This window comes from Diadema antillarum, unplaced genomic scaffold (assembly GCF_040938485.1).
Source record: "Diadema antillarum isolate AM-2024a unplaced genomic scaffold, OU_Dant_1.0 seq00000832_RagTag, whole genome shotgun sequence".
Lineage (NCBI taxonomy): Eukaryota > Metazoa > Echinodermata > Echinoidea > Diadematoida > Diadematidae > Diadema > Diadema antillarum.
The window spans coordinates 224485-233788 of record NW_027271708.1 but is presented as its reverse complement, the minus strand read 5'-3'; positions in this window follow the sequence as shown (position 1 = coordinate 233788).

Below are 9304 nucleotides of genomic sequence, written 5' to 3'. Positions count from 1 at the left end.
CAACTTCCAGTGTTAAAAAATTGAGTACACACAGACATGCAATCACTTGCAAGGTACATTGAGTTACTGTTTTTCTTTACCAGACACCATGGTATTGCAGCATTCACCATAGTCGCATGCAACGGATCGCGGAGGCCGAAACATGCAAACACGTATCATCGTCAAAAACCAACGTTTACAATATACAATTCCGAAGTGCAAAAGAATAAAAGATAAGCATAAAAATGAGATGATATAAACGTATCTAAAGTGAAGAAAATTTGCACGTAGGCCTGTATTTACATACCATTTAAACTGTAAAACGCCACTCCTCTAAGAAAAAAATGATTATTGTCAGAAAGACGTGTTATCGGTAAGAAGATATTTACGTGTTATCCATTATGTGATGACAGCGACGCATTTACTCTCTACACACCGACCTATGTTGCTCAGTGAAATGATCATTTCGAAACCGTTTCGGGTGGGAAAAGGCTTAGCCATGAATTGTGTTGTATTGCATTGTTTTTCACAAGAGTTTTTGAAATACAAAGGAAAATACATAGGCCTACATGAAAACGCACACACCTACACACTAGCATAAACACGTAAGCCCTCACAACCTGCGGAATCCTTATGTGGGTCGCAACACAATATTCTGTGCAACTGTGGTGTAGATCTTGGCAGAAAGGAAGAGTTCGGGCCTTGTTTTTTTTTTTCCGAAGTGTCTGGCATCGTATTTCTGAAAATGTTTCCTCTTATCACATGCAGCTTCTATACCTTGCCCCTGGGAAAGATGACAAAACCTCAATTATCTTGTGAGAAATGGATGACCGAGAGAGAGAAGAGAGAGAACGGGGATGGGGAGGGCGAGCGAAGAAGAAAAGGAGAGGGAGAGAGGGAGGGGGAGGAGGAAGAGGAGGAGGAGGAGGAGGAGGAGGAGGAGAGAATTGGAGGGAGGTATAAAAGGAGTTCCCTGCAAGCCGCGATTCCCATTAATAAAGTTAGGCGTACCAGTCTACCGCGGTAAACCCCTCCAGTCTTAAAACCCCATCACTTGCTGACCGGCGCGTAATGCTTTGCTGTCAAAGCCGAGAGAAGCGACCCGAATAATAGCTTTCCATTGAGGCTCGCTCTCCCCTCTAATGGCGTATTCCCCACCACGAGAGCACAATAACACACGCTGTTTCCCGCGGCCACTGCACGCATCAGCGATATGAACGCTATGGTATTGAATTACCTTGTTTTGTTGAGCTTTCTTTCTTTACTCTTTTATACGAAGGGGAAGGGGTTAAAGATGATGAGTAGTAGCAGTCATAGAAGTAAGTCTTCGCCATCAAAGAGACGTAGATAGTGGATGATAATGAACAACCGATATGTTCATCTAGCCTTCAGTGACCCTTGAGCCAACTGACAATATTCTTACTGACGGCCCTTCCGTGATGCAGACTTGATGCTGATCCAAAGTGTCAATTACGTTCACGTTGCTCCTGACGAAGTATCTTCTACGCTTCTTTAACCCAATATCTATGACAACCTAGCATCCCATGACCATAAATTGGAAAATCAGATGGGGAATATGATCATTTGTGAGGCAAGACGTTAAATCAATCCACAAATTTCGCGAATCAGCAGTGGGAAGATCCTTGACTTCATCCATTAAAGGATCTATATCTATCTAAGGAACTTAACCTATTAAAGGATCTCTAGACCGAGTATAACTTCCATATTTCCTTGCAATGTTTTATATTAGTCATGCATGTAGTAACATGGAAACATGTAAGTTATGCTCAGTCGAAGGGAAGGTGCATTCCATTGTCTTTTACTAATCATATTAGTACTTAACCATGATTGACGGATGATGTCACAAGCAAAATCTTGGTTTGGCGTATCCAAGTAATTTGAAGAACATGTTGATAGTAAAAAAGTTATCATAAAATAATGTGGAACGCACGTGTTTAGGTATTAGTTAAGCCGCATAACTGATGTTGAGGGTATCATAAATTAACACAAGTCAACAAGCATTTGCATATCATAGATCCTTTAAAGGGAATCTCTCCCCTAAAATTTAAATTTGAGAGGCGTGAGAGCATGTCTTGAGAACTCTAGAGAAAATTCTATCCCATCACAAAAAATGTCCCAAACTGGAAAATATTAATCTTTAATAAATCAGCACGCACTGGTGCGCGCTGCAATGCTGAAAATAGTAACCGTGCGTAGACCATCGGTGTGTGCACGTTTCCTTCGTTCGCCTCTGTCTGCACACATCTATATCGAATACTGTCTTTCGGTATCGCCTCATTGAGCCATATGCATCCGCATGAGTAGAGGCTACCGCGGCTGCATGGTCAGTGGCCCGGCGCGGCGCGGTTGCACCAACCTAGCTGATGCGTACGTGGGCTTTTGCGTGTGTTTGCGTGTTTTGAGAGTATCGTAGTACACTGATCGTACAGACAATTTTATCGAACTATACGCAATCGAATGAAGTCGATAAGGCCAGAATACTACTCTTAGATCAATGCGCATGTAATTTTTGGCGTTTTAGAGATAATTGCTCTATGTCCCTTTATATATTGCTATATCTCTGTATGTGAGTAACGTTGCACTCTTATATTCAATTTCAATTCAATTCAATCATAGTTTATTTCCAATCAACGAAAATCAAAAACATAGTACAATGTATACATGTCATTAAATGATATTGTTCAAACGCTTGCAAAAGATTCATGTAATATACGAGACAAATTATAGAACAACATATATGTACAATAATAAAGAGGAAAACTGTACAAATACTACGTGGGCGAGCGGAAAATAAATTCGATCATGGAAAATAGTGATCCACTAAAAAGCAAAGCTTGTCGGACGTGGATCGCTAGATAGATAATGAGTGAATGATATACTATTCTATAACAATATACATGTAGTTATTTTGAGATACACAGGTCGGGAAAAAATATAGAATACCAATGATATAGTGCCCGGACACTGTTCATTGAACCACGTGTACCGGGAAAATATGACAAGGACAATACATTCGTACACACATTCAATTACCCACACGCATATACACTGTTGGACGCGAGACAGTACCGAGAGGAGAGAAGACGGTAACAATACAAGTCTACGAAGAACAATAGACAGGAAAGGAAAAGGAGAGAAGAAAGAAGAGAGGTCTGCACACAGAACACGCCAAGTGCTGCGACATCAGGACAGGTGAAAGCTCAAGCATAAATTATAACAATTTAGATTATCTAAGATTATAAGTAGAAAGTAAATGTTTTCTGAGTTTATATTTAAATGTGACAAATTTGGGGGAATCTTTTAAACTATTATCTAATTTATTCCAAAGTCTGGGTCCGGTATAAAGAAATGTATTTTGGGCATGTGCGGTTCTCATTAACGGAAGATGGAATTCGTCGGATCGTCGCGTGGGATAGTTATGAACATGACTGTTTCGATGAAATAAATCGTGGAATATTTTAGGTAAAAAGGTACTGTTGTAATTAAACATAAACTGACCAAGTTGAAACACATACAAATCATTTACTTTTAATATCTTATGGTCAGAAAACAAAGCATCTGTATGTTCTCGGGTATGTAAATTAAAAACAATTCTAAGCGCTTTCTTTTGCAATAAAAGAAGTTTATCAAGTAACATCTGATATGTATTACCCCAAGCAAGAATCCCGTAGTTTAAATAAGGGAGTATCAAACTAGAATAAAGAGTTAATAATGCAGATGAAGGAAGATAATATTTTAATCTATTCATTACGCCAATGTTACGTGAAATAATTTTACATATGTTATCAATATGATTCCTCCATGAAAGCTTGTTATCAACGCAAACACCAAGAAATTTAAAAGAAGAAACTTCTTCTAAGGGAGTAGTATCAAATGTTATATTGCCTGGGAGGCTATCTAAAGAATTACTAAAGAGCATAACTTTTGTTTTTTGAATATTTAATGACAATTTGTTTGCGTATATCCATTGTATGACCTTTATCAATTCTTCATTGACTGTTCTTATTAAGATATTTGGGTCAGGGTGGGAAAAAAAAAAGATTAGAGTCATCCGCGAATAATATGAATGATAGTTTCTCCGACGATCTATGAAAATCATTAATATAAATAATGAATAACAATGGGCCTAATAAACTCCCTTGTGGAACACCACATGCAATTGTTTTACTTTGAGAGTCAAAGCCGTTGACATGTACAAATTGGGATCTTTCTGATAGGTAACTCGTGAACCACTCCAAGGCCTTTCCACGTATTCCATAATGAGACAGTTTGGCGAGAAGTATTCCGTGGTTAATCGTGTCAAAGGCCTTGGAGAAGTCCAAGAAGATACCTATTGTGTGTGAAAGTGTGTCGAGTGCGTGTGTGACTTTGTCGATGAGGGCAAGTAGTGCGTGTGTTGTGCTGTGATTTTCCCTGAATCCAAATTGAAAGTTTGAAAATATGTCGCAGGTTTTAAGAAAACGTACTGTCCTGATGTAGACTATTCTTTCAAGAATCTTAGAAATAGAAGATAATAAAGATATGGGTCTATAGTTATTGACATCATCCTTCTCCCCTTTCTTATAAATAGGAATTACTTTCGCAATTTTCATGCTATTTGGCATATGGCCAGTTGCAAGCGATGAGTTGATAATATGTACTAAGGGATCCACTATTTGAGGAATTATGTTTTTTATCAAATAGTTGTCAATTCCGTCGTGGCCAGGACTTTTACCTTCTTTCAAATTGGCAACAATCTTTATTATTTCTTCTTTATATGTTGGGTCAAAAAATATAGTTTTAGAGTTAGGTGTATCTAAAAAATCACTAAAAGATTTACTAGAAAGAGGAATATTTTGAGAAAGATTTTTTCCAATTGAAGAAAAGAAATCATTAAAGATTTCAGCCATGCCAGCGGGAGTGTTGCTGGAGGCATTGCCCCACCGAACTTCAGAAATATTAGATGAATTGTTAGGTGTATTCATAGCATTCTTTAATGTTTTCCATGTTATATTTCATAGGGATATTAGCAGTACAATAACCTACAATGTCAGAAAATTAAATTTCTGTGTTCAGATACACTCTAAGTGTTGGGAATGATTCACGTGTTGTTAGAATTATCAACTTGTTACTATATTAGCACCGCAGAATTTTACTCTCTAGATTATAATTAGCCTTAGAAAGATAACGGAAATAGTACCTTACTTCATAGAATCTGAGCGAAATCAGAATAAAATCTTTTATGATTTGCAAATTTCGAAAATAAGTGGAAATCATATTCTACACTTATTTTGCAAATTGAAGACAAAAAAAATGAAGATAAAGCAGTTATGGTGGTTTTGACCATTCTGCAACTTTGAAACAAACTAGAAATGTCGCTACGGCGACTGGTATGCCTCCGCCATAATGCATGGTTCTCCTAATAGGTCTATAGTACAATGTATTGACAATGTGTGATGACCGTTTCACACAATTGGCAAAATATCAAAATGACAGGTTTGCCACAAATGTGCTGAATGTTCACTTTCCTAGAACTAGGTTCAATTGGATGAATGATTAAAACGTCAGAGTGCAGGTATTTGGGGAACTGATGATTTTTACTTGACTTTTGACCCTTTTATAAGTTTATGCATTGAGTAATTTTCAAGGTATTGAGAAAAAGTATAATTTCAGTATCAAATGGTAAAATAGCATTATCTAAACCTGGCTTTTGACCTTTGACCTCACAGTTCCAAAGAGAATCACTGTTAGGTAGAACATGCATAAATATGTAGGTTTCATGATGATACCTTGAGTTACTTCCGAGATATGGAGAAAAAAGTGCAATTTAGCACTTTCACTTAACCTTTGACCTTTTGGCAAGAAACTTCCCACAGAATATATATTGGGTTATACATGCATACATGTTTTAAAAAAAATCCTTCAGGCATTGCATAAATATAAGGAAAGTAGTGATATTTTGAGGAGTTGACCTTGACCTTTGACCCCCCCCCCTGACCTTTGACCCATGACCCCCAACTTCCCTAGATAATTACTGCCCATCGGTACATGCATATATACTAAGTTCCATGAAGATACCTTGAACCATTTGCGAGATATGGAGAAAAACATGAAATTTCAACTTTTTTTCACAAAATAATCTGTGACCTTTGACCTTTGACCTCGTGACCCTAAAATGCAAACAAAGTATTATCCCCCAGGATATACCCCCATACCAAGTTTGATGTAAAACCACCACACGGTTCTTGAGATATCGACAAAAACAAAACGGGACGGACGTACGTACGTACGGACGGACGGACGACCCGAAAACATAATGCCTCCGGCCACTTCGTTGGCGGAGGCATAAAAAATAAGTATAACATGATCAAGGGCTCGAAGGAGAAAATCTCCTGTTTTCCTCATAAAGTTCCAATTTTAAGATTGAAATGTTAGCATCATCATGTAATACGGCATAATTGCAACATTAAAAGGAGGATACAGTTTTGGTTGAGATTGGGTTTTTTGGCTTTTTATGATGATTTTTTGAAACAACGAGAAACCTCTAATGAAATATTAAAGAGCATATATTTCTAAGGGGGATTAAAAGTTTATCTGATGAAAATTGCTTTTGATATGTCCAATTCATCCAAAACGAAATGATCCTATACGAAAGGTTGGACCCACCTTTTAGAAATTGTGTTCGCTTTGTTTTACTTTGTTTTTGGATATCTTGGCCATTTCAAAACCGATTTTCATCAAATAAACTTTGAATTCCACTTTTATAGAATGTTATGCTTTTTTATCATTTCATAAAGTGGCTTGTAAGTATCTCGCGAACAGCTGAATTGTCACCTCAACCGATACTATACCATCCCTTTGATGCTGACTGTGTTAGTTTCTGTTTATACAACACCAGATGTTTTTTAGTAGCACGTAACATGACATTTGTCGCAACGCGGAAAGAAGTTAGACACACAATTGAGGCTTTGAGGTGGGCGACACTGGATATTACTTATGACTGAATCAGAAATGTAAACATGGACTTCAAAACAACTCAATACGGAAAGTGAAAACTCAGGTTTCTAAAAACGTTTATCATTCTTATCATTCTATTAATTTAGGCAAACTCGCGAACGGTTGAAGTCAAATTCGCAAGCATATTTTCCTGTCTCAAAGAAATTTTGAACATCAAACTGTTTGAGAATTAATTCTGAGATTGAGCATAACTATGATGTTTCCATGTTCCTAAAATAATTAACTAAAACATCGCGGTGAAACATTTAAGTAATATTCGTCAAGGGGAAGGTGCATTACAATGCCTTTTAATCCTTCACGCGACACATTATCACCTGCCCATATGTTGGTGTGTGAAATATGTGCACATTTTTCTCTATGGCACAGAAAGAGTTAATCATGTAACTAGGACTATATACGCTTTAGCAATGATTGACAGATGAGTTCACGAGCATAATCTTGCCCCGGAAGGTTTTTTTTTTTTTGTGAACGAAAAACAGAAACAGCAACAATCCGTATGGAACAGACACACGGTTACACAGTGTGGTTTATGTGGAAATATCCCAAATTCACGTTGTAACCACAAGTATGTGAAATTTGGACAGTTCCACATAAACCACACTGGGTGACCGTGTTTGTTCACACAGTGTGGTTTATGCGGAAATGTCCAAATTTCACACAGTAACTATGTGAAATTGGGACATTTCCACATAAACCACACTGTGTGACCGTGGTGTTTGTCTCAATAGGGAACAGTTGAATGAAAAGAAATAACCACACATTGCAATTATCAGGCATCATACTCGTGGAGGTACTAGAAGTGGCATTCTCGACTGAATTGCACAACGTTCTAAAAAATTAGATGTGAGAGTTGCTTTACAAAGCGAGTTTTTTTTTAAAGATATTTGTGCAAACACGACAGTCTGTCTGATTGACATCCCTTACATAGCGATTGCCCGAGGTCGCCGTTTTCACTGAGACAGAATTTCACTTTGTCTCAAAGAGATGTATTGGTTAAGGTGAGGACTCAGCTTTTGACTTTATGTGGGATACTTAGAAACCATATAATGAAATGTTAAAAGCATACAATTCTAAGAATAATCTGAAGTTTGTTTTATCAAAATCGGTTGTAAAATCGCTAAGATATCCAAAAACAAAGAAAAACAATTAAAGCGATCCTAATTTTAATTAGGAATGCTTTGTTTTGAATATTTTAGCCAATTCAAACCCAATTTTCATCAAGTAAACTTTGCATTCCTCTTAGAATGATATAGCATTTCATATGTAATAAGTGGTTCTCATCATTTAAAATATAATCATCTTCAAAAAAAAGTTGGAAACCTGAAGCCCCATCTCAACCAAAACTGTATCATCCCTTTAATTCTCTGTCAGCGAATAAGGCAAAGCAGTTTTCTAAGTGCATGGCAATTTGATAGCGCGCATACTCCGAGATAAAACACAAGGAACTTAAAGAAAAAAACCGCCGCGGACGAAGTACTTTCCTATTATACTTTCCTTTTCATATCGACCTTCCCTGCCCCACACTATTGTTCTTTGTCGTGATACTTCCAACAACGACTCACTTTCAAATCAAATTTTCTGAGAGAGTTCGCACCGGCGAGCTGTGCGGGCGTCAAAATAATGAGTCACGTTGGAAAAGCTCCCTGACGTCTAGTAGTCGTCGAGTATTTAACGTGACACGAGCGGACAAGGGTAAATGTGTGGCAACCTTCAAATTACTGTCTCCGAAAGTCGTGAGAAATGAATAAATGGAATTTTCTGTGAGCTTTCCCCCAACACCTCTATCAGCTCTTTGTGTTCGTGGTGTTCCTTGATGGCTTAGGAAATTCATGGATTGCAAGCCGGCAAAATTGAGTAAAGAAGAGTACAAGCCAGAACAAAAAAACAAAACAAAACAAAAAAATACCAAATAAACAAGCAAAATGAAACCCGGAAGATTTCGCCATTGTCTTATGGACTAGAAATTGCCCACTGGCCATCATAAACGAGTAGAAAAAAATGTGTAGAAATAAGAATAAAAAGGAAAAAAAAGACATGAATTTGTATGCTGTTCCTGTTTGTGCATGGTCCTTCGTGATTTTCGTGAAGATGTGTGGGCTGAAGGCAGGCAAAATGGGTAATGACAAACGAAAAAAATAAGGACAGGAGATTTCAATTTTCCACGCACGTGTTAGATGTAGGCCTAAATCGTAATAATTATGCTAATTAGAAGAGAAGACGATGGCATGGCCTTACTAGTCTCACTCTGTGCGCATAAATCTTTACTGGAATTCGTACAGGAGAAAAAAACCCTCTTATCTTCTTCGCA